The 26,604-nt window shown below is 46.8% G+C and overlaps 1 long non-coding RNA gene across 1 annotated transcript; it reads left to right on the top strand.

Annotated features, from left to right (window-relative positions):
• Positions 1–1,853: 1,853 nt before the first annotated feature.
• Positions 1,854–26,100, top strand: LOC130361111 (uncharacterized). The gene is made up of 3 exons (XR_008890880.1): positions 1,854–1,967; positions 25,634–25,834; positions 25,969–26,100. It is a non-coding gene; the product is annotated as an uncharacterized LOC130361111 (long non-coding RNA).
• Positions 26,101–26,604: the final 504 nt, after the last annotated feature.

Here is a 26,604-nt window from a genome sequence, read left to right as displayed (position 1 = left end):
GAGGCTGCAAATGCTGTGTGTGAACTGTGAGTAAAAGGTTGCAGGAAACTTGTATTTTTACTGGCAGGGAAAAGCCCTCCAGTTGATAGTCAGGGCATGCTGGGTTGTGCAGTCAGTGACTGGACGGTCTAGGATTTTGTTTGTTCCTGTGTTATGTTTTTATTTATCCAGCAACCTGTCTAATAAAGCCAGAGAATTCACGGTGTCCTGCTCAGCTAAGAGGATGATCAGAAGTCCCTTACCGTGCTCTGTGCCGTCCGATCATCACTCCTTTACTGCAGCTAGAGAGATCACTTTCCAGTCTCCGTGCTCAGGAAATTCTCCTTATTTTTCTACTGTGAATCTTTATCGCCACCTACAGGTGAAACATAGTTACCGCATATCTATATGTTTTCATTCTTAAAGGAGTATTCTGGCCATAGCCATCTTATCCATGGCCAAAGGATAAAGATAAGGGATAAGATGTCTAATCACAGGGGGCCCGCCTTGCAGCACCCTCATTCTTTGGATAGGGGATAAGATACCTATGGTCAGAATACTCCTTTAATTGTTCAACAATTTTGTCACCTTATTTATTTGTTTACTAATTTTCCATTAGATGACATCAGACGTACTGATAAGCCCTTGTCTGGGACTTAATGCACCAGGGCACTTGCATCCTTGGCGGTGAGTGACGGCTGCTATTGGTTCACAGCTAATGATGATGGGGGGGGGGGGGCATTGACTCCACCACTGCCCATTATTAGCCCATTAGACCCTTTGATCAATGACAATTATGGCGTCTAAAGGTATAAATGATAGATGCTGGTTAGCTCAGCTAGGGTCCGATGAGCTACAATGGTGGGGGAGGGTCGCCTTACATTCTGCCGGATCGGCGCTCCAATGATGCAGCCAGTAGAGGGCAGATCACACTGTATAATGCTGTGCAATAGGCATAATATACAGTGGATACAATCTAATGATTACATATAATAGTTCCCTATGAGGACTTAAAAAGTGTCAAATAAAAATGCTTTTAAAATTATATACAAGCCCCTCCCCTAATAAAAATTAAAACATCTGCTCCTCAACACCTTAGCCTGGGATGGATGAGTGTATTGAGGGGCATTTATCAACCCTTTTACATGAGTTTTTTTGTGTAAATTTGCCACAAAAAATTCGCTACTGCGACACCGTGACTTTTCGTGCGACAATCATCTATGTGAACAAGAAGAGCAAGTTTTTTTTTTTACTACGGTACGCGGGTTTGTAAACTTTACTTGGTTTAGTCAAGGATTTATCAACCGCGACAAAAAAGTCGCAAAGCCTTCAAAAACCGACTAAATATACCCCAGCAAAATCACGGCTTACGAACCTGACTGCTGAACTCATGCTGCTATTACTCTGTTGTGTGAATGTTTTAACAGGGAATGTTCAGGTTGTACGATTTATTGTAATAAATGTTTAATATAAAATAATATAATATAATAATATAATATAAAATATAGATGTCCTATACGTTAAATTTACTTATTGGAAGGTTAAATTAGTTTAAAAGGTGAGAATGATCTAAGTAATTTTTCCATTGCAAAACATACTGAGGGGCATTTTGAACAAAGCTTTTTAAAGAGATATGTAGCGCAAATTTTAAAGTCGTCTACGGCACCAGCCAGACGAAAAATAGAAAGCAAACTTAAACTAAACTGACAGCGCTTCACAGTTGCTACGGTAAGTGTCCGGGTCAGCCATAAATGGTGCCCTATGGGCTGGGAACCTCAGCGTGTTGTCAACCCCGGCGATGTCGCATCTTGGACGGTGAAAGGCTGAGCAAGCCCGGACAGAGCTCCTTTAACGGACAGGTTGGTAAGCCTATCACCGGCTGAGGCGGGACATCACTGCAGGTGGGGATAGGCTGAGGTTCCGAGCCCCAAAAGAAACATGGCCAGAGGAAAGGGACACATACCAGAGCAAATGGGGACCACAGGCAGGTAAGTTAAAGCTTGCTTACTATTTTTTGGCTGCCCAGGGACATAGCCCGATTAATATTTTGCGCTTCATATCTACTTAAATGCCTGTGTGGTGTCCCGGTACCAAATCCTATACGTTACCTGCAAAAAAGTAAAGAAGCGGAGTGCCGCTTCTTTACTTTTTTGCTGGAGTTTCCTTGGTTTGGGGTCAAGACCTGAGAAGCAGAGCACCCGCTGGTGAGCTCTACATTATACAGTGCCGATTTCTCCATTCTTTGAGGTGTTTGGACTATACGTTACCTGTATAGAGGTCCCCATAGTCAGAGTCCCTAGGACGTCGGGGTCCCTCTTGTTTAGTTTTCCCCTTGTCACCTCTCACTTAGTCACTAACTACATAGCAGTTCTACTTATATCATTATAGGTATAGAAATGTATATATTTGGTTATTTACCTGTGCGGAGCGTAGCAGGACCTGCGGGTCACGTGATCAGGTAAACTCTATGGTTTTGCTTTAGGACCTTTGGAGGTCCCAGTGACGTGTTCACCCACCATGCCTTGTAACGGTGAGTGACAGCTGGCATGGACCAATCCAAAACGGCCCTGCCCCTGCCCATATAAGGGAGCGGCGGCCATTAATCGCTCTCTTGTTCCTGCACTACTGATGAGGACGGATCTGCGCAGCTATCTTCCGCAATAACTAGGCCCAAGCCTTGCGGCAACGGCCATTCATACAAAACTGTGAGTTATCTCAATCCCTGTTAACTTCGCAAGATCACCGGACCTAAACAGACCCCTAAATCCGGACGGATCTCTGCATAAATCCTAATTCTGCTAATCCTTGGATAAGTCAATGGTCCGCAGCATCTGTCAATCACTGCCGTGCTGTATAGAGACTGTATTACTGAGACTGTTACTGGTAATTGGATGGACCGCAAGTACTTTAGTAAAATTTATACCAGTTATAGTTCATCTCCATTGTGGACCTTCATTCATTTAAGCACGCACCTATCATTCCTGGGAAGGGTGGCCGAAGATTTACCTCAGCGTATTAGCCCTCACCCTGGCGTCACGAGTGACAGGGGTTAAATTAACCCCTCATATACCTAAGCAACACCCCCACTGTATTATATCCCCCTAAGGGCTACCACACCTGACATAAACCCAAACTACAACCTTAACGTTTGCTGATGCTTTTCCCTCCAGCTCTCGACATTTTAAGGTAGTAAGTTTGGCAACAAACCAGGAAAGGCACAAAGGGAGGTCTTATAAATTAAAGAAATAAAACTTTCCCGGGCAAAAAAGCGAAGAATTAAGTTGAGCGCTCTGTGAAAGAAGCATAGAGCTGACTAAAAAATTTGCTTATACGTGCGACAATCCTTATTTTGCTAACGTGTGACACTTACGCCGTGAGACAATATAGTAAATTTGGCGCACGACAACAAAAACAAGTTAAAGAAAAACTGACCAAAAAAACACAGACGTATGATAGTTTTCATAAATGCCCCTCATGGATTGTATCATTTCTACACTAAATATTCATGTATCACTGCAGGAGTGTGAAGGATGGGGGCTGCAGCAGTGTGAAGGATGGGGGGCTGCAGCAGTGTGGAGGATGGGGGCTGCAGGAGTGTGAAGGATGGGGGGCTGCAGGAGTGTGAAGGATGGGGGGCTGCAGCAGTGTGAAGGATGAGGGGCTGCAGCAGTGTGGAGGATGGGGGCTGCAGCAGTGTGAAGGATGGGGGGCTGCAGCAGTGTGGAGGATGGGGGCTGCAGGAGTGTGAAGGATGGGGGGCTGCAGGAGTGTGAAGGATGGGGGGCTGCAGCAGTGTGAAGGATGGGGGGCTGCAGCAGTGTGAAGGATGGGGGGCTGCAGCAGTGTGGAGGATGGGGGCTGCAGGAGTGTGAAGGATGGGGGGCTGCAGCAGTGTGGAGGATGGGGGCTGCAGGAGTGTGAAGGATGGGGGGCTGCAGGAGTGTGAAGGATGGGGGGCTGCAGGAGTGTGGAGGATGGGGGGCTGCAGGAGTGTGAAGGATGGGGGGCTGCAGCAGTGTGAAGGATGGGGGGCTGCAGGATTGTGGAGGATGGGGGGCTGCAGGAGTGTGGAGGATGGGGGCTGCAGGAGTGTGAAGGATGGGGGGCTGCAGCAGTGTGAAGGATGAGGGGCTGCAGCAGTGTGGAGGATGGGGGCTGCAGGAGTGTGAAGGATGGGGGCTGCAGGAGTGTGAAGGATGGGGGGCTGCAGGAGTGTGAAGGATGGGGGGCTGCAGGAGTGTGAAGGATGGGGGGCTGCAGGAGTGTGAAGGATGGGGGGCTGCAGCAGTGTGGAGGATGGGGGCTGCAGGAGTGTGGAGGATGGGGGCTGCAGGAGTGTGAAGGATGGGGGGCTGCAGCAGTGTGAAGGATGAGGGGCTGCAGGAGTGTGGAGGATGGGGGCTGCAGGAGTGTGGAGGATGGGGGCTGCAGGAGTGTGAAGGATGGGGGGCTGCAGGAGTGTGGAGGATGGGGGGCTGCAGGAGTGTGAAGGATGGGGGGCTGCAGGAGTGTGAAGGATAGGGGGCATCCTCCACACTCCTGCAGCCCCCCATACTCCTTCAGCCCCCCATCCTCCACTTCCCCTGTCGTTATCCACACTCCTACCATACCCTACAGCAGTGTTTCCCAACCAATATCCTCCAGCTGTTGCAAAACTACAACTCCCAGCATGCCCGGACAGCCTTTGGCTGTCCGGGCATGCTGGGAGTTGTAGTTTTGCAACAGCTGGAGGCACACTGGTTGGGAAACACTGCCCTACAGTGCCCCCCACCCCTCTGCCATAATAAACTTGGGCACCGGTACTCGTTTCACTTTCTTACCATACGGTACCCTGCGGCGAGATCTTCGCCTGTTGCTTAGCAGCCGGGGGCAGGGACACGTCCGTGACGTCGGCCGTGCATACGCGCCAACGTTTTAGAACGTCAGCGCCCCTGCCCCAGCTGAATTACGGTAAGCTAACTTGTTGCGGGTGCCGCGGGACCAGCCAAAAGAGGCAGGGGGCTGGCCGAGGGGGGCTGTGGGGTCGGCAGGCATTAATGGGGTGGCCGGGGGGATGTGGAATCTGCAGGCATTACCGCACTGTGGTGGCCGGGCGCGGTGTCGGATCTGCGGACATTACTGTGGCGGCCGGTGAGGGGGGGAGGTGTGTGGCGTCTGCGGGCATTACTGGGTGGCCATGTGGGGTCTGCGTTACTGGCGGCCAGCAGATTACCCCTGAACTAGGTCTTATTTTCGGGGTAGGGCTTATATTGCAGCCCTACCCCATAATCCTGCTAGGGCTTACTTTCGGGGTAGGGTTTATTTTCGGGGAAACACGGTAGTTTGCTAAACATAGAGTATGTACTATTGTATTAACCCCTTAAAGGGGTACTCCCACCCTAGACATAGGATAGGGGATAAGATGCCTGACCGCGGGGGTCTCGCCGTTGGGGACCCCAGCCATGTTGCATGTGGCACCCACCTGTTTCTTGTCAGGAAGTGCTGGAGGGTCTCGGTCTCGACCACTGGAACGGAAGTCTGTGACGTCAGGACTCCGCCCCCATGTGACATCACGCCCCGTCCCCTCAATGCAATTCTATGGGAGGGGGCGTTCCGATCACCGTGTCTGGAGACGCAGTGATCCAGGAAAGCTGCGCCGTAAATGTACGGCGCTGTGCGCTAAGTAATTCTTAGCAGCGCCATACATTTACGGCGCTCGTCCTTAAGGGGTTAAAATCAACTGATGTCAGAAAGTTAAACAGATTTGTAAATCACTTCTATTAAAAAAAAACCTTAATCCTTCCAGTACTTTTTAGGGGCTGTATACTAAAGAGAAATCCAAAAAGGTCAGCAGAGGTCAGCAGAGAGCACTGTGGTCATGACATCAGAGGAAATGCATTTCTTTTTTGGATTTCTCTTTAGTATACAGCCCCTAAAAAGTACTGGAAGGATTAAGATTTTTTTTTTATAGAAGTGATTTACAAATCTGTTTCACTTTCTGGCACCAGTTGATTTAAAAAAAAAAAAGTTTTCCACGGGAGTACCCCTTTAAGGGACTTTTAGGAGGAATCATTTGATTTCTCATACAGATCAATGTGGTTGTATAAAACCACATTGATCTGTGTTATCTGCGCTCGATTGATAAAGCCTTGTCCTGCCAGTCTTTATCATTCACAGCGCAGTAGCAGACCCGGAAGGAGAGGTAAGCCCTCCGGCTACCTCAGAAGTGGATCCCCCCGCGATCGCGCTGCAAGGGAGGGGAGCAATCCACCCCACTGGGCCACCAGGGAGCGTTTGATTGTCCCTTTAGACGCCACTGTCAACTTTGACAGCGGCGATCTAAACGGTTAATAGCCGGCCGTGGCAATTACCGCATGTCGGCTATTAACGCCGGCCCCCAGCTACAGGAATCCGCTGGGGGCCGGCCGGTATGACGTGGGCTCGAGTCGGGAGCACGTGTCATACAACGGTTGCCGGCTCAGGGCTCGTCCTTCGTCGGCATCCGGTTAATGCTTGTATATATGTCTTATTTGCTTTAGCTAATTAATGTTTTATTAAATGTGATTAACTTTGTTGGTTACCGAGTGATTGTTAATTCGGTGGGATTCACTGCCGGTACGAGACATTTCTGCCAAAATACCTGGTACAATTATTTCATAGTTGTACAAAAGGTAATCAGTGTCTCTGGGAGTTTACAAACATATTTAGGACCTATAAATTTAGCCTGTACTTCCTGCTTCCGTTTCGAATAGTTGGCGGCCATTTTGGGGACTCTAACAAAGAAAACGCATGGTCGGGGGAGGGGCATGTTTTGTTGTACTCTTATCCTAAAAAAAACACAATTGGTGTAGTCAACCGGGTTTCCACCATAAGTGGAGATGCCGCCAGGATTACCACCCTAGAACCGCAACCAATGGCGTAAAGACTGGTTTTGCAGGTGGTGTTTTTGGCCATATTGCTGGATATTGTAAAGAAAATGGTAACAAGACTCAACGCAAATACGGTTCGGCAAAATGTAATAGAGGTGGTCATAGGGGCCGTATCTCCACAAGTTGCTATTCTACTGGAAACATGACGCAAAGGAAGCAAGTTAAAGGAGTACTCTGCTGCTCAGCGTCTGGAACTAACTGTTCTGAATGCCTTTGCTGGGAGCTTTTGACTTCATAGCCCCACCCCCTCATGACGTCACGTCCCGCCCCCTCAATGCAAGTCTATGGGAGGGGGCGTGACGGCCGTCACGCCCCCTCCCATAGACTTGCATTGAGGGGGCGGGGTGTGACGGCATGAGGGGGCGGGGTTATGACATCACAAGCTCCCAGCACCGGCTCCAAACGCTGAGTACCCCAGACAAAAGTCATCCAAGTTTCTCCAGCCCAAGCAGATATTTAGACATATTTGTTTTGTCTTTCAGGAAAACCAAAATGGAGGTGAATAAAGGTGATCTTGACCGTGTGCAGCTTGAGTCTCCGCAGGACACTAGGGCCATACCATAGGCTGACATGTAAAAATAACAATCCAATTGTTAGTTACTTAGGGACTCAGCCTATTTTCACCTTAAGGACTCAGCAAATTTTCGTTTTTGCATTTTCGTTTCTTCCTCCTTCCCTTCTAAAAATCTGAACGCTTTAAATTTTGCCCCTACAGACCCATATGAGGGCTTGTTTTTTGCGTCACCAATGGTACTTTGTAATGACATCACTTATTTTATAATATAACCAGGGACGGTTTTAGGCTTAGCATGGCCCTGGGCAAAATCAAAAGTTGGGCCCCAAAAGTCGTAATAGTGCACTAACCAGATTTGCACATTTTTGGTCACTTCAAATACAATAAAATAATAACTAAAAAGCTATTGAAAAGTCCCATCAAAACAAAAATGGTACCGATAAAAACTACAAATCACAACGCAAAAAATGACCCTCATACATCCCCATATACAGAAAAATAAAAGAGTTATAGGGATCAGAATAGTACAATGTTATATTTTTGTATAGTACCTTCCCACATTAGGTGCAGTATAGTTCCCCCACATTAGGTTGGCAATATAGTTCCCGCACATTAGGTGCAGTATAGTTCCCCCCACATTAGGTTGTCAGTATAGTTCCCCCCACATTAGGTGCAGTATAGTTCCCCCCACATTAGGTGCAGTATAGTTCCCCCCACATTAGGCTAGCAGTATAGTTCCCCCCACATTAGGTGCAGTATAGTTCTCCCCACATTAGGTTGGCAGTATAGTTCCCCCACATTAGGTTGGCAGTATAGTTCCCCCACATTAGGTTGGCAGTATAGTTCCCCCACATTAGGTTGGCAGTATAGTTCCCCCCACATTAGGTTGGCAGTATAGTTCCCCCCACATTAGGTTGGCAGTATAGTTCCCCCCACATTAGGTTGGCAGTATAGTTCCCCCCACATTAGGTTGGCAGTATAGTTCCCCCCACATTAGGTTGGCAGTATAGTTCCCCCCACATTAGGTTGGCAGTATAGTTCCCCCCACATTAGGTTGGCAGTATAGTTCCCCCCACATTAGGTTGGCAGTATAGTTCCCCCACATTAGGTTGTAGTTCCCCCACATTAGGTTGGCAGTATAGTTCCTCCACATTAGGTTGGCAGTATAGTTCCTCCACATTAGGTTGGCAGTATAGTTTCCCCCACATTAGGTTGGCAGTATAGTTCCCCCCACATTAGGTTGGCAGTATAGTTCCCCCCCACATTAGGTTGGCAGTATAGTTCCCCCCCACATTAGGTTGGCAGTATAGTTCCCCCCCCCACATTAGGTTGGCAGTATAGTTCCCCCACATTAGGTTGGCAGTATAGTTCCCCCACATTAGGTTGGCAGTATAGTTCCCCCACATTAGGTTGGCAGTATAGTTTCCCCACATTAGGTTGGCAGTATAGTTTCCCCACATTAGGTTGGCAGTATAGTTCCCCCACATTAGGTTGGCAGTATAGTTCCCCCACATTAGGTTGGCAGTATAGTTCCCCCCACACAGGGGCGTACCTAGAGCATTTGGCACCCAGGGTGGACCCTTTTTTTGGCACCCCCCACCTGCACCCCCCTTAATTACACCCCCTCCCAGGAGCGGACTGACAACACTCGGGGCCCACGGACAAAAAAAAAGCAAGGGCCCCTACTAGGCTCTGCAGCTCGTCAATCTTCTGCCACGCCCCTATTCCACCTAAATCCCACACACAATAAACTAAAATTTATATATGTAAGAAACACTTTAACGTAGGTAAATTTCCATGACCAATAATACTGGTATAGGAGTAAATATATACCACCACTCAATAATTGGATAATACCGCCATAATGTACTGAATAATACCACTATATACAGACCAGTAAACTATAAAGAATCTGTATACAATATAAGTGATTATATACAGGACCATATGGCGGTAGATATCAGCTGTACACAGGATCTGTATACCATATAAGTGATTATATACAGGACCATATGGCAGTAGATATCAGCTGTACACAGGATGTGTATACCATATAAGTGATTACAGTTACATTTTGGGACTCACAATTACGTCTTTTCTGATCAGCGGCGTCCTCTTTCCTTTCCTTCTCCGTCCGGATAAGACCGCCATGTGGATCTCTTAACATCTGCAGGAAAAACATGTCAGACTCTGCATTTTTCCAGTGCTCTCCTCTACAAAATCTTTCCATCTATAGGCCCACAAACTGTAATAATGCCCTCCTTGGTGTCCTGCACAGTAAAAGGGCAAGTAGGTAGGGGGCTAGCTAGGTAGTTAGGCAGCGATGTAGGAAGGCCAGGTATGTACATAGTTAGGTAACTGGGTATGTAGGTAAGTAGTTAGGCATCCAGGTATAAAGTTAGCTAGCCCCCCTTCCCTGTAGGTATAGGCAGCAGAGTTAAACCCCCTTCCCAATAGGTATAGGAACAGAGTTAATCCCCCTTTCTCCTTAGGTATAGGCAGCAGAGTCCCCCCACCCCATTTCCCATAGGTATAGGCAGAGTTAAACCCCTTTTTTAACATAGGTATAGGCAGATCCCCCCCCCTCTTTCCAATTGGTATAGGCAGTTACCCCCCTCTTCCCCATTGGTATAGGCAGAGTTACCCCCCTCTTCCCCATAGGTATATGCAGGTACCCTCCACCTCTTTCCCATAGGTATATGCAGTTACAACCCCCCTCTTTCCCATAGGTTTATGCAGTTACACCCCCCCTCATTCCCATAGGTATAAGCAGTTACACCCCCCCTTTCCCATAGGTATATGCAGTTACACCCCCCCTTTCCCATAGGTATATGTAGAGTAACCCCCCCTCCCCTTCCCCATAGGTATATGTAGAGTAACCCCCCCTCCCCTTCCCCATAGGTATATGTAGAGTAACCCCCCCTCCCCTTCCCCATAGGTATATGTACAGTAACCCCCCCCCCTTCCCCTTCTCCATAGGTATATGTAGAGTAACCCCCCCTCCCCTTCTCCATAGGTATATGTAGAGTAACCCCCCCCCCACCCCCATAGGTATATGTAGAATAACCCCCCCTCCCCTTACCCTCCCCCATAGGTATATGTAGAGTAACCCCCCTACCCTATAGGTATATGTAGAGTAACCCCCCCTCCTCCCCTATAGGAATATGTAGATTAACTCCCTCCCCTTCCCCTCCCCCATAGGTATATGTAGAGTAACCCCCCCCCTCCTCCCCCATAGGTATGTATGTAGAGTAACCCCCCCTCCCCTTCCCCATAGGTATGTGTAGAGTAACCCCCCCCTCCCCCATAAGTATGTGTAGAGTAACCCCCCCTTCCCCATAGGTATATGTAGAGTAACCCCCCCCTTCCCCATGGGTATATGTAGAGTAACCCCCCCTTCCCCATAGGTATATGTAGAGTAACCCCCCCTCCCCTTCCCCATATGTATATGTAGAGTAACCCCCCCCCCTTCCCCATAGGTATATGTAGAGTAACCCCCCCTTCCCCTTCTCCACAGGTATATGTAGAGTAACCCCCCCTCCCCTTCTCCATAGGTATATGTAGAGTAACCCCCCCACCCCCATAGGTATATGTAGAATAACCCCCCCTCCCCTTACCCTCCCTCATAGGTATATGTAGAGTAACCCCCCCTCCCCTATAGGTATATGTATAGTAACCCCCCCCTCCTCCCCTATAGGAATATGTAGATTAACTCCCTCCCCTTCCCCTCCCCCATAGGTATATGTAGAGTAACCCCCCCTCCTCCCCCATAGGTATGTATGTAGAGTAACCCCCCCTCCCCTCCCCCATAGGTATGTGTAGAGTAACCCCCCCTCCCCCATAAGTATGTGTAGAGTAACCCCCCCTCCCCCATAGGTATATGTAGAGTAACCCCCCCCCCCCTTCCCCATAGGTATATGTAGAGTAACCCCCCCTTCCCCATAGGTATATGTAGAGTAACCCCCCCTTCCCCATAGGTATATGTAGAGTAACCCCCCCCCCTTCCCCATAGGTATATGTAGAGTAACCCCCCCCCCTTCCCCATAGGTATATGTAGAGTAACCCCCCCCTCCCCTTCCCCATAGGTATATGTAGAGTAACCCCCCCTTCCCCATAGGTATATGTAGAGTAACCTCCCCCCTCCCCCATAGGTATATGTAGAGTAACCCCCCCCTTTCCCATAGGTATATGTAGAGTAATCTCCCCTCCCCTTCCCCATAGGTATATGTAGAGTAACCCCCCCTTTCCCATAGGTATATGTAGAGTAATCTCCCCTCCCCTTCCCCATAGGTATATTTAGAGTAACCTCCCCCCCTTCCCCATAGGTATATGTAGAGTAATCTCCCCTCCCCTTCCCCATAGGTATATGTAGAGTAACCCCCCCCCTTCCCCATAGGAATATCTAGAGTAGCCCACTCCCCTTCCCCATAGGTATATGTAGAGTAACCTCCCCCCTTCCCCATAGGTATATGTAGAGTAACCCCCCCCTTCCCCAAAGGTATATGTAGAGTAACCCCCTCCCCTTCCCCATAGGAATATGTAGAGTAGCCCCTCCCGTTCCCCATAGGTATATGTAGAGTAACCCCCCTCCCCTTCCCCATAGGTATATGTAGAGTAACCCCCTCCTCTTCCCCATAGGTATATGTAGAGTAACCCCCCCCTTCCCTGTAGGTATATGTAGAGTAACCTCCCCCCTCCCCCATAGGTATATGTAGAGTAACCCCCCCTACCCTTCCCCATATGTATATGTAGAGTAACCCCCCCCTTCCCTATAGGTATATGTAGAGTAACCTCCCCCCTCCCCCATAGGTATATGTAGAGTAACCCCCCCTCCCCTTCCCCATAGGTATATGTAGAGTAACACCCCCCTCCCCTTTCCTATAGGTATATGTAGAGTAACACCCCAACTCCCCTTCCCCATAGGTATATGTAGAGTAACACCCCCCTCCCCTTTCCTATAGGTATATGTAGAGTAACACCCCAACTCCCCTTCCCCATAGGTATATGTAGAGTAACACCCCCCCCCCCCCTTCCCCATAGGTATAGGCAGAGTTGAGAAAAAAAAAAAATGATGCTCACCTGATATCCCATGCAGCGATCTCCTCAACTGCAGGGCCGCGTCTTCTCCCCTCCACAGTACAGGCGCCGGGTAAGTGACGTCACCGGCGCCTGTACTGCGTGCTGCGTGGGGGCGGAGGTCCCATCTGTAGCTGCAGATGCGGCTCACACAGAGGGGACGCCTTCTCCTGTGTGTGCATGTATCGCGCATACAGGAGAAGGCACTGCTGTCTGCTGGGGATCTGGGACGAGTGTCCCGGATCCTCAGTAGTGGCGGCGGCTGCGGCGGCTGCGGCGGGTCAGTCCGCCCCTGGCACCCCCTTTGTAAGCGGCACCCGGGGCGGGCCAAACCCCCCCGCCCCCCCCCCCCCTTAGTATGCCACTGCCCCCACATTAGGTTGGAAGTATAGTTCCCCCCACATCAGATTGGCAGTATAGTTCCCCCACATTAGGTTGGCAGTATAGTTCCCCCACATTAGGTTGGCAGTATAGTTCCCCCACATTAGGTTGGCAGTATAGTTTTCCCCACATTATGTTGTAGTTCCCCCACATTAGATTGTAGTTTCCCCACATTAGGTTAGCAGGATAGTTTCCCTACATTATGTTATAGTTCCCCCACATTAGGTTGGCAGTATAGTTCCCCCACATTAGGCTGTAGTTCCCCCACACTAGGTTGGCAGTATAGTTCCCCCACATTAGGCTGTAGTTACCCACATTAGGTTGGTAGTATAGTTCCCCCACATTAGGTTGGCAGTATAGTCCCCCCACATTAGGTTGGCAGTATAGTTCCCCCACAGACATACAGCCTTCAGTCATATACAGTGTATAGCTGGAGGCTGTATGCCTGTGTACTGCCCCATTTCAGTGCTCCGTCCACCGCTCCTCCAGTCAGGGGTCACGGTCTACTGCTATGGCCTATAGGCCATAGCAGTAGGTCCCGGGACCGGAGGAGCAGTGGTCGGAGCACTGAAGATTACGTGCTGCTGGTCACTTACCATTCCGGCGAGCAAGCGTCCTCCTCTCCGCTGCTCCGCCCCTCCGTTCCTATGGGCGCACGCAGGGGACGTCAGTCACGTCCCTGTGTGCGCTACCTCAAGGCGGCCTCTGCGTTTTTAAAGTGAACGCGGGGCAGCAGAGAGGTAACCGGGACATCCTTGTGTCCCAAAAAGATCTTTCGGGACACAGGAATGTCCCGAATGTGACAGGGGGCCCCTTGCGGTTGCTCAGTGGCGGATCTGGGATCCCCCCATCTGGATCCGCCACTGAGCAGCCTGCATGCAGGGATGGGGGCCCTGGGCAATTGCTCCGTTTGCCCCGCCTTAATGCTGGCCCTTAATATAACCTGTGGCAAAATTTAAAATAAAAATATTTGTGGGGTGAAATAAAAAAGAAACGCCATTTTGTGAATTTTGGGGACACCCGTTTTCACGCAGTGCACGTTTCGGTAAAAATGACACCTTATCTTTATTCTGTAGGTCCATACAGTTACAAGGATACCCAATTTATTTATATAGGTTTTATTTTATTTGAATACTTAAAAAAAATTGTTAACTACATGCACCAAAATTCGGCCTGAGTCCGCTCCTGTTCTATAACGCATCATAACTGGTCGGGCCCATGGCTAATAGCGCGTGGCACTGATAGCGGTACCACGCAGTATTAACCCTTTAGATGCGGCATTCAAAGTTGATCGCCGTGTCTAAAGTGAAACTAAACTACCCCCTGGCTAGCTCAGCGGGTTGTTCTGGGTCGCCACAGTGAAATCGCGACATCCTGAACAGCTGTAGAACAGATGGATGGTCCCTTACCTTGCCTCCTATTGTCCGATTGCCGAATGACTGATCAGTGCCTGAGATCCGGACATGAGCAGTCAAGCGGCAGAATCATTGATCAATGGTTTCCTTTGAGAAACCATTGATCAATGTAAAAGATCAGTGTGTGCAGTGTTTTAGTCTCCTATGGGATAACAATGATCAGTATAATAGATCAATGTGTGCAGTGTTATAGTCTCCTATGAGATAATAATGATCAGTATAAGAGATCAGTGTGTGCAGTGTTATAGTCTCCTATGGGATACCAATGATCAGTATAAGAGATCAGTGTGTGCAGTGCTATAGTCTCCTATGGGATAACAATAATTAGTATAAGAGATCAGTGTGTTCAGTGTTATAATCTCCTATGGGATAACAATGATCAGTATAAGAGATCAGTGTGTGCAGTGTTATAGTCTCCTATGGGATAACAATGATCAGTATAAGAGATCAGTGTGTGCAGTGTTATAGTTTCCTATGGGATAACAATGACCAATGTAAGAGATCAGTGTGTGCAGTGTTATAGTCTCCTATGGGATAATAATGATCAGTATAAGAGATCAGTGTGTGCAGTGTGTCTCCTATGGGATAACATTGTTCAGTTTAAGAGATAAGTGTGTGCAGTGTTATAGTCTCCTATGAGATAATAATGATCAGTATAAGAGATCAGTATGTATAGTGTTATAGTCTCCTATGGTATAACAATGATCAGTATAAGAGATCAGAGTGTGCAGTGTTATAGTCTCCTATGTGATAACAATGATTAGTATAAGAGATCAGTGTGTGCAGTGTTATAGATCCCTATGGGATAACAATGATCAGTATAAGAGATCAGTGTGTGCAGTGTAATAGTCTCCTATGGGATAACAATTATCAGTATAAGATATCAGTGTGTGCAGTATTATAGTCTCCTATGGGATAATAATGATCAGTATAAGAGATCAGTGTGTGCAGTGTTATAGTCTCCTATGGGATAATAATGATCAGTATAAGAGATCAGTATAGTGTTATAGTCTCCTATGGTATAACAATGATCAGTATAAGAGATCAATGTGTGCAGTGTTATAGCCCACTATGGGATAACAATGATCAGTATAAGAGATCAGTGTGTGCCCTGTGCAGTGTGATTGTCTCCTATGGTATAACAATGATCAGTATAAGAGATCAGTGTGTGCAGTGTTATAGTCTCCTATGGGATAACAATGATTAGTATAAGAGATCAGTGTGTGCAGTGTTATAGACCACTATGGGATAACAATGATCAGTATAAGAGATCAGTGTGTGCAGTGTTATAGCCCACTATGGGATAACAATGGTCAATGAAAGAGATCAGTGTGTGCAGTGTTATAGTTTCCTATGGGATAACAATGATCAGTATAAGAGATCAGAGATTTATGCTAAACATAGAGTATGTACTATTGTATTAATGCTTGTATGTATGTCTTATTTGGTTTAGGTAATTCATGTTTTATTAAATGTTATTAACTTTGCTGGTAACTGAGTGATAGTTGATTTGGTGGGATTCCCTGTCGGTACAAGACATTTCTGCCAAAATACCTGGTACAATTATTTCATAGTTGTATAAAATGTAATCAGTGTTTCTGGGTGTTTACAAACATATTTAGACCCTTTAAATTTAGCCTGTACTTCCTGCTTCCATTTCAAATAATTGGTGGCCATTTTGGGGACTCTAACAAAGAAAGGGCATGGTCAGGGGAGGGGCATGTTTGTTGTACTCTTATCCTAACCCGTCATTGTGTAGTCATTGTGTAGTCATTGTGTAGCCATTGTGTAGTCATGCTGTAGTCATGGTGTAGTCATGGTGTAGTCATGGTGTAGTCATGGTGTAGTCATTGTGTAGTCATGGTGTAGTCATGGTGTAGTCATTGTGTAGTCATGGTGTAGTCATGGTGTAGTCATTGTGTAGTCATGGTGTAGTCATGGTGTAGTCATGGTGTAGTCATTGTGTAGTCATGGTGTAGTCATTGTGTAGTCATTGTGTAGTCATGGTGTAGTCATGGTGTAGTCATGGTGTAGTCATTGTGTAGTCATTGTGTAGTCATGGTGTAGTCATGGTGTAGTCATTGTGTAGTCATGGTGTAGTCATGGTGTAGTCATGGTGTAGTCATGGTGTAGTCATGGTGTAGTCATTGTGTAGTCATGGTGTAGTCATGGTGTAGTCATGGTGTAGTCATGGTGTAGTCATGGTGTAGTCATGGTGTAGTCATGGTGTAGTCATAGTTACATAGTTAGTACGGTCGAAAAAAGACATATGTCCATCAAGTTCAACCAGGGAATTAAGGGGTAGGGGCGCGGCGCGATATTGGGGAAGGGATGGGATTTTATATTTCTTCATAAGCATTAATGTTATTTTGTTCCATGAATTTATCTAATCCTGTTTTAAAGCTGTTAATTGTTCCTGCTGTGACCAGTTCCTGAGGTAGACTGTTCCATAAATTCACAGTCCTCACGGTAAAGAAGGCGTGTCGCCCCTTTAGACTAAACCTTTTCTTCTCCAGACGGAGGGAGTGCCCCCTCGTCCTTTGGGGGGGTTTAACCTGGAACAGTTTTTCTCCATATTTTTTGTATGGGCCATTTATATACTTATATACGTTTATCATATCCCCCCTTATACGTCTCTTCTCAAGACTAAACAATTGTAACTCCTTTAATCGCTCCTCATAGCTAAGATGTTCCAGGCCCCATATTAGTTTAGTCGCGCGTCTCTGCACCCTTTCCAGCTCCGCAGTGTCCCTTTTATGGACAGGTGCCCAAAACTGAACAGCATATTCCAGGTGAGGCCGTACCAATGCTTTATAAAGGGGGAGTATTATACACTATAGACTGTACCAATGCTTTATAAAGGGGGAGTATTATACACTATAGACTGTACCAATGCTTTATAAAGGGGGAGTATTATACACTATAGACTGTACCAATGCTTTATAAAGGGGGAGTATTATACACTATAGACTGTACCAATGCTTTATAAAGGGGAGTATTATACACTATAGACTGTACCAATGCTTTATAAAGGGGGAGTATTATACACTATAGACTGTACCAATGCTTTATAAAGGGGGAGTATTATACACTATAGACTGTACCAATGCTTTATAAAGGGGGAGTATTATACACTATAGACTGTACCAATGCTTTATAAAGGGGGAGTATTATACACTATAGACTGTACCAATGCTTTATAAAGGGGGAGTATTATGTCCCTGTCCCTTAAGTCCAGGCCTCTTGATACATGACAATATCCTGCCGGCTTTGGAAGCAGCAGCCTGACATTGTGCTATTCTGTAGTCTGTGATCTACAAGTCCCCCAGATCCTTCTCTACCAGTGACTCTGCCAGTTTAATCCCCCCTAAGACATACGATGCTGCAGGTTATTAGTATACCCCCTCTATATACACAGCCCCCCCTCTATATACACAGCCCCCCCTCTATATACACAGCCCCCCTCTATATACACAGCCCCCCCCCCTCTATATACACAGCCCCCCTCTATATACACAACCAATTTACCCACAATGCACGTTAAACTTACCGGTCTATAGTTTCCTGGGGAAGACCTAGAGCCCTTTTTGAAGATTGGCACCACATTCGCCTTGCGCCAGTCCCTTGGCACAATACCAGACACCAGAGAATCTCTAAATATCATGAACAGGGGTACAGATATTACTGAACTTACCTCTCTAAGAACTCTTGGGTGTAGTCCATCTGGCCCTGGAGATTTGCTTACATTTATATCACTTAACTTACCTTGTACCATCTCTACATTAAGCCAGTTCAGTACATTACATGATGTGTTACCAGCACTGACCTGTACATGATGTGTTACCAGCACTGACCTGTACATGATGTGTTACCAGCACTGACCTGTACATGATGTGTTACCAGCACTGACCTGGCCAATGTCAGCTCCTTTTTCCATAGTGTATACAGAACTAAAGAACCCATTCAGTAGCTCCGCCTTCTCTTGATCGCCTGTGACAACCTCCCCATTATCATTATTAAGGGGTCCTACATGCCCTGTCCTTGTTTTTTTTGCATTTATATATCTAAAAAAATATTTAGGATTAGTTTTGCTTTCTTTGGCCACCTGTCTCTCGTTTTGAATTTTTGCTGTTTTTATTACATTTTTACAGATTTTATTAAGCTCTTTGTACTGTTTAAATGTTATCGCTGACCCATCAGATTTGTATTTTTTGAAGGCTATTTTTTTTGTTGTTTATTGCTCTTTTAACCTCATTTGTCAGCCATGTAGGATTTAGTTTTAATGGTTTATATTTGTTCCCCTTTGGTATATATTTAGCTGTATAGTTATTTAGAGTTGATTTAAAGATGTCCCATTTACCTTCTGTATCAGTATTTGAGAACCCCTCCCCCAGTCTATGTCCTGTAGTGCAGATCTCAGCCCAGGGAAATTTGCCTTTTTAAAGTTATATGTTTTTGCCTTCCCCGCCTGTCTTTGTTTTCTACATTTTAAGTCAAAAGTAACTATATTGTGGTCGCTATTCCCAAGGTTTTCCTGCACAGTTACATTACCAACCAGCTCTGCGTTGTTGGAAATGATCAGATCCAACAAGGCATCACTTCTTGTTGGGTCCTCCACAAACTGGCCCATAAAATTATCCTGCAATAAATTTAGGAATTGTCGCCCCTTTGTAGTTTTAGCCATGGTGTAGTCATGGTGCAGTCATGGTGTAGTCATGGTGCAGTCATGGTGCAGTCATGGTGTAGTCATGGTGTAGTCATGGTGCAGTCATGGTGTAGTCATGGTGCAGTCATGGTGCAGTCATGGTGTAGTCATGGTGTAGTCATGGTGTAGTCATGGTGCAGTCATGGTGCAGTCATGGTGTAGTCATGGTGTAGTCATGGTGTACTCCCTGCAGCACCCGCATTGTATAGTGGGCTGCTGCTCCAGTCTCGGACATCACACCACGCCCCTTTGTGATGTCACACCACGCCCCCTCTATTCATGTCTATGGAGGGGGCATGGCATGATGTCACGTCTCCAGTCCCAGAAACAAAGACCGGACCTTAAGCAGCTGCCCGCCATAGAATGCAGAGTTTTGCACAGAGATCTCGGGGGTCCCAGCGGCAGGCCCCTAATAATCAGACTTCTTATCTCCTATCCTTTGGATAGGGGTTAAGTTGTCTTTGGCCGGAATATTCCTTTAAATTGAGGGATTGGATAATAAAAATCATGTATATAAAAAATCATCTATAAAAGGTCACATGTTTACTGTATTCCAGGAACTGGGCAATAAACCGCCACTGAAATCGCCCCATAGATAAATATGCTCTTGGTTCCAGGGAACTGTATATGTGATAATGGAGACAGCTGAGAGAACAATGCCAACTGACACAGAGGGGGAGAGGACTTACAATGACGAGAGGGCCCTGCCTACAAGAACTTACAGTCTAAAAGGAGAAGGCCCTGCCTACAAGGACTTACAGTCTAAAAGGAGAAGGCCCTGCCTACAAGGACTTACAGTCTAAAAGGAGAGGGCCCTGCCTACAAGGACTTACAGTCTAAAAGGAGAGGGTCCTGCCTACAAGGACTTACAGTCTACAAGGAGAGGGCCCTGCCTACAAGAACTTACAGTCTAAAAGGAGAAGGCCCTGCCTACAAGGACTTACAGTCTAAAAGGAGAGGGCCCTGCCTACAAGGACTTACAGTCTACAAGGAGAGGGCCCTGCCTACAAGAAATTACAGTCTAAAAGGAGAGGGCCCTGCCTACAAGGACTTACAGTCTACAAGGAGAAGGCCCTGCCAACAAGGACTTACAATCTACAAGGGGAGGGCCCTGCCTACAAGGACTTACAATCTACAAGGGGAGGGCCCTGCCTACAAGGACTTACAGTCTACAAGGGGAGGGCCTTGCCCACAAGGGCTTACAGTCTACAAGGGGAGGGCCCTGCCAACAAGGGCTTACAATCTACAAGGGGAGGGCCCTGCCCACAAGGACTTAGAGTCTACAAGGGGAGGGCCCTGCCCACAAGGACTTAAAGTCTACAAGGGGAGGGCCCTGCCCACAAGGACTTAGAGTCTACAAGGGGAGGGCGCTGCCCACTAGGACATACAGACTACAAGGGAAGGGCCCTGCCCACAAGGGCTTACAATCTACAAGGGGAGGGCCCTGCCTACAAGACTTAGTCTACAAGGGGAGGGCCCTGCCCACAAGGACTTACAGTCTACAAGGGGAGGGCCCTGCCTACAAGGACTTACAGTCTAAAAGGAGAGGGCCCTGCCTACAAGGGCTTACAATTTACAAGGGGAGGGCCCTGCCTACAAGGACTTACAGTCTACAAGAGGAGGGCCCTGCCTACAAGGACTTACAATGTACAAGGCGAAGGCCCTGCCCACAAGGACTTACAGTCTACAAGGAGAAGGCCCTGCCAACAAGGGCTTACAATCTACAAGGGGAGGGCCCTGCCTACAAGGACTTACAGACTACATGGAGAGGGCCCTGCCTACAAGGGCTTACAGTCTACAAGGGGAGGGCCCTGCCTACAAGGACTTACAATCTACAAGGGGAGGGCACTGCCTACAACGACTTACAGTCTACAAGGGGAGGGCCCTGCCTACAAGATCTTACAGGCTACAAGGGGAGGGCCCTGCCCACAAGGGCTTACAAAATACAAGGGGAGGGCCCTGCCCACAAGGGCTTACAATCTACAAGGAGAGGGCCCTGCCCACAAGGGGTTACAATCTACAAGGGGAGGGCCCTGCCCGCAAGGGCTTACAATCTACAAGGAGAAGGCCCTGCCAACAAGGGCTTACAATCTACAAGTAGAGTTCCAGTATATTAGGGAAGTGCAGGAGAAGTTTTGGAGACGGTCATGTGAGGTGTGGACAAGGGGAGAGCACAGGCCGAGGTCTCATGAGGAGCAGTATCAGGGATCGAGTCACAGATGTATGGAGGGGACAGGTCGTGGCCTTGTATGTTGTGGTGAACAGTTTGAATTGGATTGGTTGGGAGGCGGATGTTTGGAGTCAATGCCCCCGAGGAGTCTCAGATGATGTAATGTTTATCTGGAAATAGAAGTTCTGCACAGATTGTTCCTCCTCAGATCTGTTGGTTTCAGGTAAACAAGGAAGGATTATAAAGATTATAAGAGGTAAAGTAAATACCGAAACTCAACCACGTACAGGCGATTGTATAAGGAGGAAAGTGTAGAGTGGAACTTTCCACTGAATAAAATGTTATCTCGCCCAAAGTCCTGATCTTCCTTAGCAGGGGCAAACACAAGGGGGTAGCTTCATGGCCCCATGAGCCCCTTACAAAGCAATCCATCTGCTGACTAATCTTATCCAAGAACCGTGATTGGATATTGTAACCATAATGTCATCAGCCCCCGAACCATCAAGACCAGAGAAGGGGTCCAATAGTTCACAGGGAACCAAAAGGGGAAGACTTGGATTGGATCACAGTTATTTGTGGAGACCCTGGGGGCCATATAGCATTTCATCATTTAGTAGTGACCACCACAGGGGGCAGACTGAGATTGGATCACAGTTATTTGTGGAGACCCTGGGGGCAGTATTGGATTGGATTACGAATGATAGTTTGGACAATTAGCAGAACTGGACTGATTAGACTAATCTATGATACTGTGCAGACTGTGTGGTGGCACTGAATGGGTTAAAGGAGTATTCACACCTCACCTTTTTGAGGCCCATTTGTGGACCCCAGAGTCGAACAAGAAGCTGAAAACTGACAATTGACATTAATGGAAGTTGTGCCACCAGAGCAGACCCACAAACCCATTAAAGTCTATGGGTAAATCGTCTGCTTCAGCAGTTTTCGGTTTCCAGATCACCTCTGCAGGGCGCAAATGGGAGGTAAAAAGTTGAGATGGGAATAACCGTTTAATACAATTTTCAATAACTGTGATATTTGTCAATAAAAGCTCTAATACCACCCTGTACTGTACTGTAGGGGTGATTGTGGTTTTACCGGAAACTGTGTATGGCTGTGATCGACATTTCACCTGGATGTGTGTGATCAGGTGTCACCAGGACAATGTGTGGGTGTAATCAGTATGTCACATGGTCCGTATATATATATATATATATATATATATATATATATATATATATATGACACTCAGCCAGGTCTCAGGCATCTGTCCACATAGTGATCCGGGGAGATGGAAGCGTCTGCTCGAACCGTCCTCCTGGTCCTTGTCCTCGGCTCGGTGTGTGCCGGATATATATCGGCTGCAGGTCAGTAGAGGAGGATGATGGGATGTGTGGTGGGGGATGTCCTGAGGATATAGATGGGGCAGATGTCTACAAGTGACTTATCCTTTACAGGAATTATGGGGGTCAGAAGGTTGGGGGGATGGGCTCCATCTTGCCGGATCCTTTGTCCCCTCAGATAAGAGATCAGCTGGTGCCCGTGCTATCTGATGGCAGCGTGTTGGAATGTGCCCATTGGAAACACATTCATGTATATGGGGGAGGGGTCAGGAAGAATAGGTGTTGGTCAAACGCCATGTATGGGCACCTTGTATCCAAACAATGGGTCTTAAAAGAGCAGTCACGCCAAACTGATCCCAAAATGTAAGAATTAAAGGGGTTTTCTGCTCACAATATATTGATAGGCCATCCTCAGGACAGGTCATCACTATCAGATCATTGGGCGCTGACCCCCGACCCCATCAATCATCTGTCTGCACAATCCGGGGATCGAGATTATAGGCAATGAACGCAGCTGAAAGCAGACGTCGCCATACATTGTACGGTGGCTTTGTCGGGTAACTGCAGCTCAGCTCCTACTGAAATGAATGTGACCAAGCATGGCCGATCTGTACACCAACAATCAGACCCATCTGTCTGCCCCATAACCAAGTGAGGCAAGTCTGTGAGCGTATCAGTCACGTAAGGTACTGCCAGAGATAACCAGTGTCCAGATATAACCAGAGTCTAAATATAACCAGTCATGTAGGGTACTGTCAGATATGACCAGTCATGTAAGGTACTTCCAGATATAACCAGTCATGCAAGGTACTGCCAGATATAATCAGTCATGTAAGTTACTGCCAGATACGATCAGTCATGTAGGGTACTTCCAGATATAACCAGTCATGCAAGGTACTGCCAGATATAACCAGTCATGTAGGGTACTGCCAAATATAACCAGTGTCCAGATATAACCAGTCCTGTAGGATACTGCCGAATATAATCAGTCATGTAGGGTACTGCGAGATATAACCAGTGTCCAGATATAGCCAGTCATGTAGGGTAATGACAGATATAACCAGTGTCCAGATATAACCATTCATGTAGGGTACTGCCAGATATAACCAGTCATGTAGGGTACTGCCAGATATAACCAGTCATGTAGGATACTGCCAGATATCACCAGTCATGTAGGGTACTGCCAGATATAACTAGTCATGTAGGGTACTGCTAGATATAAACAGTCATGTAGGATACTGCCAGATATAACAAGTCATGTAGGGTACTGCCAGATATAACCAGTCATGTAGGGTACTGCCAGATATAACCAGTCATGTAAGGTACTGCCAGATATAACCAGTCATTTAGGATACTGCCAGATATAACCAGTCATGTAGGATACTGCCAGATATAACCAGTCATGTAGGGTACTGCCAGATATCACCAGTCATGTAGGGTACTGCCAGATATCACCAGTCATGTAGGGTACTTCCAGATATAACCAGTCATGTAGGGTACTGCCAGATATAACCAGTCATGTAAGGTACTGCCAGATATAACCAGTCATGTAAGATACTGCCAGATATCACCAGTCATGTAAGGTACTGCCAGATATAATCAGTCATGTAAGATACTGCCAGATATCACCAGCCATGTAGGGTACTGCCAGATATAACCAGTCATGTAAGATACTGCCAGAAATCACCAGTCATGTAGGATACTGCCAGATATAACCAGTCATGTAGGGTACTGCCAGATATCTCCAGTCATGTAGGGTACTGCCAGATATCACCAGTCATGTAGGGTACTGCCAGATATAACCAGTCATGTAAGGTACTGCCAGATATAACCAGTCATGTAAGATACTGCCAGATATCACCAGTCATGTAAGGTACTGCCAGATATAATCAGTCATGTAGGATACTGCCAGATATAACCAGTCATGTAAGATACTGCCAGATATAACCAGTCATGTAGGGTACTGCCAGATATCACCAGTCATGTAGGGTACTGCCAGATATCTCCAGTCATGTAGGGTACTGCCAGATATCACCAGTCATGTAGGGTACTGCCAGATATAACCAGTCATGTAGGATACTGCCAGATATAACCAGTCATGTAGGGTACTGCCAGATATCACCAGTCATGTAGGGTACTGCCAGATATCTCCAGTCATGTAGGGTACTGCCAGATATCACCAGTCATGTAGGGTACTGCCAGATATAACCAGTCATGTAAGGTACTGCCAGATATAACCAGTCATGTAGGGTACTGCCAGATATAACCAGTCATGTAAGATACTGCCAGATATAACCAGTCATGTAAGATACTGCCAGATATCACCAGTCATGTAGGGTACTGCCAGATATCACCAGTCATGTAAGGTACTGCCAGATATCACCAGTCATGTAGGGTACTGCCAGATATAACCAGTCATGTAAGGTACTGCCAGATATAACCAGTCATGTAAGATACTGCCAGATATAACCAGTCATGTAAGATACTGCCAGATATAACCAGTCATGTAGGGTACTGCCAGATATAACCAGTCATGTAAGATACTGCCAGATATAACCAGTCATGTAAGATACTGCCAGATATCACCAGTCATGTAAGGTACTGCCAGATATAACCAGTCATGTAAGATACTGCCAGATATCACCAGTCATGTAAGATACTGCCAGATATCACCAGTCATGTAGGGTACTGCCAGATATAATCAGTCATGTAAGATACTGCCAGATATCACCAGTCATGTAAGGTACTGCCAGATATAACCAGTCATGTAGGGTACTGCCAGATATAACCAGTCATGTAAGATACTGCCAGATATCACCAGTCATGTAGGGTACTGCCAGATATCACCAGTCATGTAAGGTACTGCCAGATATAATCAGTCATGTAAGATACTGCCAGATATCACCAGTCATGTAAGGTACTGCCAAATATAACCAGTCATGTAGGGTACTGCCAGATATAACCAGTCATGTAGGGTACTGCCATATATATAGGTATTTAATCCTTAGATGGCAGATGGAGATTTTTCCTGAGATTTAGGTAATTTAGGACTTATTAGGCTGTAGATAGGAGGATATTTTTCCATGATGGGGGTTGTAATACAAACAGCTGAGATCTTCCTTGTTCTTCTCTCTTCATCTTTCAGCCATTCCGCCTACAACAACGACAACAATGACACCAACAACAACAATGACAACGACGACAACAACAATCGCCTACGGATGCCCCAATATGATGGTGTCATGTGTGGAGCCCTCGGTGGATCGGTGCCAGGACGACTCCGAATGCGATGATGGGAAGAAGTGCTGCGATTTCTGTGGGAAAGGCTGCTGGGACCCCGAACCAGGTGCTAAGAAGGTGTCCCTTATAAAGTCTATGGGGGCGTCACATGGTGGGAGCGGAGGGTCCAGCAGCACAGAGGGTTTTAGGAGATGGTTGTAATAATGTCTGTAAAATAACAAATATTTTATCCTCTTCCAGTAGGCGACTGGTGGGGACGATGACGATGATGATGGGCACCTCCGGATCTCACCTCCTGGGGCGCTGTTTCGGAGAATTCTACGATTGTTAATGTCCATGTCGAGTAAAATCAATAAAGTTATTTGATCATCTGCAGACGTCTGTGTGTGAAATTCTTCTATGGTGTCCAAGTGTAATTCTGACCATGAGACCTGAAAATAAGGATCAGAGGCCGCACTGAGGTTTGTATACTGTCCCATAGGCCTTTGGATCCCATTTGGGGTTTTTCTATTGGACTCGGTCTTGGGGTCTTAGCACCAGGTGTAGCCTTCATGTGGGGGACTGAGGTCCCGCACATGGTCTGTGAATCAGAAGCCACTAGAGGTTTGGGCCTCTAGGCTTTAGGATTCTCTGGGGGTCCCTCATTGTCAGAGATAATCCCCATTATATCATCCATTACATAATATCATGAATATGAGGAATCTTTCTTCCCTGGATCTTCTCATCCACAAGACTTCCTCCCGATAACCCTAAGTGAAGAGATTAACATACTAACACCGTGGAAAAGACAAACAGTCCATCCAATTTAACCTATGACCTCCCGGTGTTGATTGTGAGGGAAGTCAGCTTGTTATATTACTCTTTTTACATTTTATA

This window comes from Hyla sarda, chromosome 3 (assembly GCF_029499605.1).
Source record: "Hyla sarda isolate aHylSar1 chromosome 3, aHylSar1.hap1, whole genome shotgun sequence".
Classification (NCBI taxonomy): Eukaryota; Metazoa; Chordata; class Amphibia; order Anura; family Hylidae; genus Hyla; species Hyla sarda.
Note: the sequence above shows the minus strand (reverse complement) of the source record. Positions and strands in the feature narration are given on the sequence as shown.